General features: G+C 51.7%; 1 non-coding gene across 1 annotated transcript; it reads right to left on the bottom strand.

Moving 5' to 3' along the window:
- Positions 1-2,134: 2,134 nt before the first annotated feature.
- On the bottom strand, positions 2,135-2,207 carry TRNAE-CUC. Its single transcript has one exon. It is a non-coding gene; the product is annotated as a tRNA-Glu (tRNA).
- Between the last annotated feature and the right edge of the window lie 8,107 nt (positions 2,208-10,314).

Raw genomic sequence — 10,314 nt, 5'->3', positions numbered from 1 at the left:
AGACTTCCCCGGAGGTCCAGTGGTTGAGAATCTGCCTTGCAATGCAGTCGGCACCGGTTCGATCCCTGGCTGGGAACTAGGATCCCACATCCCATGGAGCAGCTGAGCCCACGCGCGCCAGAGCCCGTACACTAGAGAGTCCACCTTCCACAACGCAAGAGCCCATGTGATGCAAATAAAACCCTGGGTGCTGCAACTAGGACCTCAGGCAGCCAAATAAAGACACAGATAGATATTTGAAAAAACCACAGTAGAAAAGAGTATAAAAAAGAATGTATACACATGCATAATGGAATCATCTTCCTGTATAGTAGAAATCAGCAGAACACTGTAAGATCAACTACACTTCAATAAAATAAAAAAAAAAAACTCTTCTACAGTCAGTCTAGTCCTATTATGTATTCACTCTCATTAAAACTACATTTTCTGCTGTTTTTACGGGGGTTGGAGTCAGGAAAGTGGTGCTGAGCCCAGCAGTTTGTTCTGTCTCTGTTTATTTTTTGTTAACTAATCGATAATTCTAAAGACACGCTGATTCACAACCTTTGTTCTCCTAATGTTACTTCTCCCTTAAATCTTTGTTTTTTTAACCAGTAAGTCTCATCTGATTGCTTTTAAAAACTTAATCCATGAGGCGGGCATAGAATATTATAGGTTAGTTTTAACTAACACTTATTTTAAGATTTATTTCAGTCTTTTAACAATTTCTTGCCTCTTAGAGTTAAATAAACTTCGTATTACTCATGGTATTGATCACAGATCTAGCATCCTGCTCTTTGCTCTCCTGAGCCAGGCTGGGAGGAGATGTTTAGCGCTGAGTACACAGTTTCGCCTGGAGAAGGGAATGGCAGCCCACTCCAGTATCCTTGCCTGGGAAATGCCGTGGACAGAGGAGCCTGGTGGGCTAGTCCATGGGGTCACAAAGAGTCGGACACGACTGAGCGACTAACACTAACAACTTCACATAACATTGCACTGAAGTCACAACTCATGGGCTCAGCTTTCAGCTGAGGCTCCAGCCTATGGACCGACTGAGCCTGTTTTATTTCACCTGATGCATACTTCATGACACCCCATTGCCCGTGTTTGCCAGGCTGGGTTCATTCATAAAACAGTGCCTGCGGGTACTGGGTGACTAAACTACACGTTATTAATATAGCAGTCCAATAGCTGCCCGCCTTGTAATATGTGGTTACCAGAAAATTCAAAATGATACCTGCTACTTATGTTTATAGCTTGGGTTCTATTTCTCTTGGACTGTGATGGAATAGAGAGCCCAGGAATAGAGCCATACATATATGATTAATTTGTGACAAAGATGCCAAAGCAAATCAGCAAGGGGGAATATTCTCTTCAACAAATGGTGCTAGACGGGCCTACAGACACGGAAGACAAACGCATGGTCCTGAAGGGGCAGGAAGGGGTTGGGATTAACATACAGACACTACTGTATTTGGATTGCTGCTGTTTAGTTGCTCAGTTGTGCCTGACTCTTCTGCGGCCCCATGGACTGTAGCTCGCCAGGAACACCACAGCATACCTAATATTAACTGAAAAAGGAACACAGACCTGGGACTTCCCTGGTGGCTCAGTGGATAAGAGTCCGCCTGCCAGTGCAGGGGACATGGGTTCAATCCCTGGTCTGGGAAGATAAACTATGTCTCGGAGCAACTACCTGTGCACCACAACTCCTGAAGCCCACGCGCCCCAGAGTCCGTGCTCTGCAACTCGAGAAGCCGTCACCGTGAGAATCCCCAGCATTGTAGCGAAGAGTAGCCCTGGTCGCTGCAACTAGACAAAGCCTGCACGCAGACCCGGTCTGTAGTGGAGACCCAGTGCAGCCAGAGAAACAGACCTCAACGTGAAAGCTCACACGACGAAGCCCGGAGAGGAACGCAGAGGGAGAAAACGTCTGCAGCCGAGGGCAGGCAAGAATTAATTTTTGAGATGTGCATTAGAAATTTAATTTCCAATCAGAGAAATAGCAAGAACAGTGAGACTTCATGGAAAATGGGGAGGTTTGGATACAGAAACTCCATCAAACGGGTAAGGAGGCAAATCACAGACCGCGAGGTGGGTGTGCCAGGTGCTGGGTTTTTTTTTGGCCGCACGGTACAGCCGGCGGGATCTTTAGTTCCCTGACCAGGGATCGAACCTGGGCCTTCGGCAATGAGAGCACAGAGTCCTAACCGCTGGACCACCAGGGAATTCCCAAATAACGCACCAGGTCCTTGCTGGCTGCACTCTGCATCGGTGACGTCATCCCAGCCTCATTCCCAGCAGCCCGGGGAAGGGTCACCTCTGCTTCACCGAGCAGACAGACAAGAAAACGGAAGCTCCCAGCATGTGACCTGCCCGCAGGGACCTCCCTGGTGGTCCAGTGGCTAAGACTCCCTGTCCCAGGGGGACTGAGGGCCCAGAGGGCTGTCTGAACACACTGGGAGGAGGGACCTCCAACTCTGATTTCCCTGTCGGATGTGCTGGTGGTTTAGTCACTACTAAGCTGTGTCTGACTCTGTGCGACCCCGTGGACTGCAGCCCACCAGGCTCCTCTGTCCATGGGATTCTCCAGGCACGAATCCCGGAGTGAATTGCCATTTCCTCCTCTAGGAGATCTTCCCCATCCAGGAACTGAATCCGTGTCTTCTTCACTGTGGGCAGATGCTTCACCGCCAAGCCTGTGGATACAGGTACCTAAATGCCCATCTTACCACAGGACCGGGGGGCTGGGGAACGCCAGGCATGGAGGGGGGAGGGGTAAACGTACCGTGGGGTTTATTTTGTGCGTCACTTCGGGGGCTGTTTTGGGATGAGATGAACGTTGAGGTTGGTGAACTCTGAGTTAGCAGCTTGCCCTCCACACTCTGGGAGCCGCATGCGGGGAGCTAGAGGGCGCGATGCCCTGCCGTTTGCTGCCACTGCTGACCGGTCAGGGTTATCCCGGGGGCCCAGCGCCCGGGCAGCCTCTCTAGACACTGGGCGCAGAACAGGCATGAGCATCTTGCCTAACTGGAGCCGCTGGGCTCCGCAGGGAGGCAGCCTCCAGCAGGAGGTCCCCTTTGGGGTTTGGGGCTTGTGGTTTTGATGTAGCTACTAGATAACATGGCTCGTGAAAAGCCGCTATCAGCTTGCTACTGAGCTCTTGCTGAAACCAAATGCCTGGCCCACAGAAGCCTGGGGGGGATGTCTTGTGAGGGGAGTGGGGGGAACTGAACTTTGTGAGCAGTGGGAAGGGCCCAAAGCCGCACGGCGCAGTGGGCCTGGGGTCTTGGAGACTGCAGTCAGCCTGGCCCCAGAGCAGCTCAGCTTTACAGGAGGAAGTGGCCACTCGGGTGTGATGGGGGGCTTCGCTGGTGGTCCAGTGGCTAAGACTCCACTCTCCCAAATCCAGGGTTCGATCGTTGGTCAGGGAACTAGATCCCACAGGCCACAACTAAGACTCGGCTCAGCCAAACAAATAATTTTTTTTTTTTAAGCGGGAGTTACTGGCTCTTAAGGGTCCTCCCGTCACCAATGTCCCCCTAAGCACCGGGGCCGAGCGGAGCTGACAATGACATTGTTGGCCCTGGCTTTCCAGCCTGCAGGGCTGAGGCCGGACACGCCCTGGTGGGGCAGGGGGCTGCAGACCCCCAGGCCAGGGCAGGCCAAGGACATCCCTCTCCGGGGTCATGAAGGGTGGGAACAGGTCAAGGCTGCTGCCCGGATGGTCTGGCCATGGCTATGCGTCAGCACGTGGCCGTGACAAAGGCCGTGACCGAGGCAGGTACCAAGGCCGTGGGCACTGGACGCCTGCTCTGTGCTCCAGAGGGATCCCGGGAAGCGCGTGGCCGATGGGGCCTGAGACCTGTTTTCAGTTTTTCACAAAGTCATTCAGGGCACGGCTTATACACAAATGGGTTGGGGGGTGGGTCTGCTGCTAAGTCGCTTCAGTCGTGTCCGACTCTGTGCGACCCCAGAGACGGCAGCCCACCAGGCTCCCCCATCCCTGGGATTCTCCAGGCAAGAACACTGGAGTGGGCTGCCATTTCCTTCTCCAATGCATGAAAGTGAAAAGTGAAAGTGAAGTTGCTCAGTCGTGTCCGACTCCCAGCGACCCCATGGACTGCAGCCTACCAGCTCCCCTGTCCATGGGATTTTCCAGGCAAGAGAACTGGGGTGGGGTGCCATTGCTTTCTCCAAGGGGGGTGGGTCTAGAGAGTCAGAACTCTTCAGACTGGGGGTATGAGAATTTCAAATGTTTACAGGGACTTCCCTGGTGGTCTGGGGGTTAAGACTCCGCACTTCTGCTGCAGCGGGTGAGAGCTCAACCCCTGGTCTGGGAGCTAAGCTTCCACAAGCCTGGTGGCCAGAAAACCAAAACATAGAACAGACACAATATTGTAATAAATTTAATAAAGACCTTAAAAACGGTTCATGTCGGACTTTCCTGGTGGTACAGAGGATAAGAATCTGCCTGGCCAGTTCAGGGGTTCGATCCCTGGTCTGGGAAGATCCCACGTGCTGTGGAGCAACTGAGCCCGTGAGCCACAATTACTGAGGCCGTAAGCCACGATTACTGAGGCTATGAGCCACAATTACTGAGCCCGTGAGCCACAATTACTGAGGCCGTGAGTCACGATTACTGAGGCCGTGAACCACAATTACTGAGCCCGTGAGCCACAATTACTGAGGCCGTGAGTCACAATTACTGAGGCCGTGAACCACAATTACTGAGCCCGTGAGCCATAATCACTGAGGCCGTGAGCCACAATCACTGAGGCTATGAGCCACAATCACTGAGCCTGTGAGCCACAATCACTGAGGCTGTGAGCCACGATTACTGAGGCCGTAAGCCACAATCACTGAGGCCGTGAGCCACGATCACTGAGGCCGTGAGCCACAGTCACTGAGGCCGTGAGCCACAATCACTGAGGCTGTGTGCCACGATTACTGAGCCTGTGAGCCACGATCACTGAGGCTATGAGCCACGATCACTGAGCCTGTGAGCCACAATCACTGAGGCTGTGAGCCACGATCACTGAGGCTGTGAGCCACGATCACTGAGGCCGTGAGCCACAGTCACTGAGGCCATGAGCCACGATCACTGAGGCTGTGTGCCACAATTACTGAGCCTGTGAGCCACGATTACTGAGGCCGTGAGCCACAATCACTGAGCCCGTGAGCCACGATCACTGAGCCCGTGAGCCACGATTACTGAGGCCGTGAGCCACAATCACTGAGCCCGTGAGCCACGATCACTGAGCCCGTGAGCCACAATCACTGAGCCCGAATGCTCTAGAGCCTGTGCGCCGAAACAGGAGAAGCCTCCGCAACGAGAGGCCGGGTGCCGCCACCCAGAGCAGCCCCCATGGGCCACAGCTAGGGAAGCCTGTGTGCAGCAGTAAAGACCTAGCATGGCCAAAAGATAAATAAATGAAATAATTTTTAAAAACGGGACACATCAAAAAAATCTTAAAAACAAAAAATGTTTATGGATGCTGATCGTCTGCCTTCTGAAGCAGGATACAAGTGACAGGAGTCCTCATTTCCCTCTGCTTTATAATACAGGGCTGTAAAATATGTTTTACTAAAACACAGAGCCTCTGGCTCTGTTCCATCACACCGTGTCTGTTCTGGAAGCTCCGGTTTTGTCCAGCACCTAAGGCACTGCTTCCCTCTGGGAAACACGCATGGGGCATCGAGTCTCTGAGGAGTGAGCATCCAGCCGGAAGCAAGACAGACCCACGTCCCCGAGGCTGCAGCTGGGAGTGGAGGAGCCGCTGGATCAGCACATGGGATGGTGGGCGGGGAGCCGGGTGTGTGACCTTGAGACAGGATGATGGAAAAAGCCTCTCTAATGCGCCAATGTTTGAGCTAAGATCAGAATGAAGCGATCCAGATCAGAGGATCAATAAATGTGGACTAAGTGAGCTGATGCTGTATCTGAAACACTTCCACTTTCTGGCACTGCTTGGCCAGATCACCCAACTGGCCCCTGGTCACTACCGCTGACAGAGGGCCATGCCCACGGACCGAGCCCTGACTCCGACTAACCCCCGGCCCCTTCAGTGTGGGTCGAAGATGTTTTCCAGACCAGGGAATGACAGGGCCAGTGCTGACCCGCTGTGCACACCTCTGGACTCGCTCTGTGCACAGCAGCCGTTGTCAGTCTTGTGACCAGCATGACCACCAGGGTCCCTGTCCAGAATCTAAACCCCGTGTTTCTGCTCAGCACTTTCCTGCTGGGACACGCGCCCCCTCTGTCTGCACCAGCAGACTCGCTCTGTACGTTTTGTCTAAGCTCTGAGATCTCAGCTTTGTTCTTTGACGGCATCTATTCTGTTCCACCAGTCAACCCTACAGGAAATCAACCCTGAATACTCCCTTGAAGGACTGATGCTGAAGCTCCAATACTTTGGCCACCTGATTCGAAGAGCTGACTCATTGGGAAAGACCTTGATGCTGGGAAAGATTGAAGGGAGGAGGAAAAAGGACGGCAGAGGATGAGATGGCTGGATGGCATCATCAACTCAATGAACGTGGGTTTGAACAAGCTCTGGAGATAGTGGAGGGCAGGGGAGCCTTGTGTGCTGCAGTTCAGTTTGCAAACAGCTGGACACGACTGAGTGACTGAACAACAACAACATTCTCATCTAAATAAACCAAGAATATAAAGAGTCTAAGATGTCAAAAGGCCAGAAGTAATTTTTAACTTATCCATGAAGCCTTGCACGTGTGGGGATAAGTTTAATTCTGGTTTGTCTGTCATCTGTGGACTGTGGCTGATCCCCTAAAGATGTGGCACCCTGAAAGGCAATGCCAAAGAATGCTCAAACTACCGCACAATTGCACTCATCTCACACGCTAGTAAAGTAATGCTCAAAATTCTCCAAGCCAGGCTTCAGCAACATGTGAACCGTGAACTTCCAGATGTTCAAGCTGGTTTTCGAAAAGGCAGAGGAACCAGAGATCAAATTGCCAACATCCGCTGGATCATGGAAAAAGCAAGAGAGTTCCAGAAAAACATCTATTTCTGCTTTATTGACTATGCCAAAGCCTTTGACTGTGTGGATCACAATAAACTGTGGAAAATTCTGAAAGAGGTGGGAATACCAGACCACCTGACCTGCCTCTTGAGAAACCGATATGCAGGTCAGGAAGCAACAGTTAGAACCTGACATGGAACAACAGACTGGTTTCAAATAGGAAAAGGAGAACTTCAAGGCTGTATATTGTCACCCTGCTTATTTAACTTCTATGCAGAGTACATCATGAGAAACGCTGGGCTGGAAGAAGCACAAGCTGGAATCAAGGTTGCCGGGAGAAATATCAATAACCTCAGATATGCAGATGACACCACCCTTATGGCAGAAAGTGAAGAGGAACTCAAAAGCCTCTTCATGAAACTGAAAGAGGGGAGTGAAAAAGTTGGCTTAAAGCTCAACATTCAGAAAACAAATATCATGACATCCGGTCCCATCACTTCATGGGAAATAGATGGGGAAACAGTGGAAACAGTGTCAGACTTTATTTTTTTGGGGCTCCAAAATCACTGCAGATGGTGATTGCAGCCATGAAATTAAAAGACGCTTACTCCTTGGAAGGAAAGTTATGACCAACCTAGACAGCATATTAAAAAGCAGAGACATTACTTTGCCAATAAAGGTCTGTCTAGTCAAGGCTATGGTTTTTCCTGTGGTCATGTATGGACTGTGAAGAAAGCTGAGCGCTGAAGAATTGATGCTTTTGAACTGTGGTGTTGGAGAAGACTTTTGAGAGTCCCTTGGACTGCAAGGAGATCCAACCAGTCCATTCTAAAGGAGATCAGTCCTGGGTGTTCTTTGGAAGGAATGATGCTAAAGCTGAAACTCCATTACTTTGGCCACCTCATGTGAAGAGTTGACTCATTGGAAAAGACTCTGAAGCTGGGAGGGATTGGGGGCAGGAGGAGAAGGGGACGACAGAGGATGAGCTGGCTGGATGGCATCACTGACTTGATGGACGTGAGTCTGAGTGAACTCCGGGAGTTGGTGATGGACAGGGAGGCCTGGCGTGCTGTGATTCATGGGGTCACGAAGAGTCGGACACGACTGAGCGACTGAACTGAACTGATACTTTTGGTGCCCTACCCTGAGGTTGTGCCAGGAACAACGGCCGCAGGTGGACACTCACTCCCAGAGACTGTCACACAGTAGAAAGGCTGGAGAAAAATCACCTTGAAATTCAGGAAGCAAGACTGAGCTTACTTCCTGCAGCAGGTGAGCTGCTGGAGGGGTCTCCTGCCCTTTCTGCTGTCTTGTCGCTAAGGCTAGCGGGCTGCTCTGGACACTCAGCCAACAGAGATGCGTGAGCGGAAGACCTGAGCCGTCCGTCAGCAGCTTCTGTTCAGGATGCTGGCGATCATGCTTAACAGTTAATGCTTCGATTCAATAAAGACGTAACAGGAACATAAAAGAACTGTCTGATGGCTCGTGTTCTCTCCAAAGTGGCATCCACAGTGCGTACTACACAGTAATGTCAATTAATATTGATGTGTTATATCCAATATAACATAAGCCAGAGGGTGATTTGGTTGTTTGATCTCAGTCCTGGATCTCAGTCCTTAAAGAGGTACAGCTTTCAATCACATGAAGCAGAAATTCAATTTGACAAATTCAAATGGTTAAAATAGCTAAGGATTGGGACTTCCCTGGTTGTCTGGCAGTTACAAATCCACCCGCCAATGCAGGAGTCACCGGTTTGACCCCTGGGTCGGGAAGATCCCCTGGAGGAGGAAATGGCAACCCACTCCAGAATTCTTGTCTGGAAAATCCCAAGGACAGAGGAGCTGTGGGGTGCAGTCCATGGGGTTGCAAAGAGTTGGCTATGACTTAGTGACTAAAGAACAAAAAATATATTAAAAAAAACAACAACACAAAAAACCCCCAAAAAGACTTCAACAGAAAGGAGATGTATCAGTTCAGACATTGGGAATGTGGAGGAACCGTCCTGGCTTTCATGACTCAAATGATGTCATCGGGACTCAGTGTTTCCGGCCCCACTCACCACCAAGAGGAGGCTGGTTCCCTCACCTTCTCACTCCTGTGCTCCTGTTCTTCCCCGACAGGCCCCGTAGTGCTGGGGCACCTCCAGACCTCATGGTACAGATTCTCCCGGCAGCCTCGGAAGGAGCCCACCCTGCCCACATCTCGATCCTGGGCTTCTGGCCTCCAGAACAGGGAGACAACGCATCTCTGCTCTTTCAGCCATACGGCCGTCACTCTGTGATGACACCCCCAGCTCCCCAGCACTCGCCGCCACTCAGTGACCACCCATCCCTGCTGATGCTGTTCCCTCCCCCCAGCTCATCCACCACCCACGGCCCCCGGAAATGTCCTGGTGCTGGGAGAGGTCCCATCCCCAGGGTTTCTGATTCAGCAGGTCTGGGGAGGGGCCTGAGAACCTCCGATGATGCTCAGGCCGGGGGTCTGAGGACCCTGCCCTGAACCGCCCTATTTTCCAGCCTCCCTCAGAGACTCTAGGTTCTTTTCTTCACTGCTTTGTATTATTTCTTAAGAATGTCCTCGTTCCTCTCACCCGGCCATGTTTAAGCCCCAGGGGAATCCTGTGTGCTCCTCCTCCTTTGGGACACTGATTGCTAGCTGGTGTCCAGACTTGAGAGGAAAAGGCAGAAAGCCTCCTTGATGGTCTGTGTGCTCAGTCATGCCTGACTCTGTGCGACTCTATGGACTATAGTCTGCCAGGCTCCTCTGTCGTGGGATTCTCCAGGCAAGAACACTGGGGAGGGTCGCCATTTCCTCCTCCAGGGGATCTTCCTGACCCAGGGGTCGAATCCACGCCTCTTACACCTCCTGCGTTGGCAGGAGGGTTCTTTAGCACTGAGCTACCGTTGGTTGGTCACTAAAGCCTGCAGAAGTTCCCTCCCACCCACTCTTTTTTGCAACTTTCCTAACGTCGTTCGCGTTTGTGCACATCCCAATGTACAGTCCGTCCCCAGGAACCCAGCCTAATTGGTGACTTGAGAGGATGACACTGCATACTCTTTCCTTGAAGACTTACAGCAAGGAGTTGTCAGTGTGGTGCTGCTGCTACTCAACAACTCGAGAGAAATGGAAATACCCCTTGGCTAGCGCCATTAGAGCCCCGTGGACGGCCCTCCTGCCTCCCACTGTACCAATGGCCGTGTATGGTCTCACATGGAGAGGAAGTGGACGCGAGTCTCCCCTCAGCCCCCAAGGATGCTCTCTGTACAAGCTGGGAAGTCCCTTTGTGTCCTGACGACTAAGAGACAAGAAAAGACACGCCGATCCCAACCAGAGGAGTGCCCTTTCCCTG

The sequence above is a fragment of the Bos indicus x Bos taurus genome, chromosome 25, assembly GCF_003369695.1.
Source record: "Bos indicus x Bos taurus breed Angus x Brahman F1 hybrid chromosome 25, Bos_hybrid_MaternalHap_v2.0, whole genome shotgun sequence".
Classification (NCBI taxonomy): Eukaryota; Metazoa; Chordata; class Mammalia; order Artiodactyla; family Bovidae; genus Bos; species Bos indicus x Bos taurus.
This window is presented reverse-complemented; position numbering and strand designations above follow the sequence as displayed.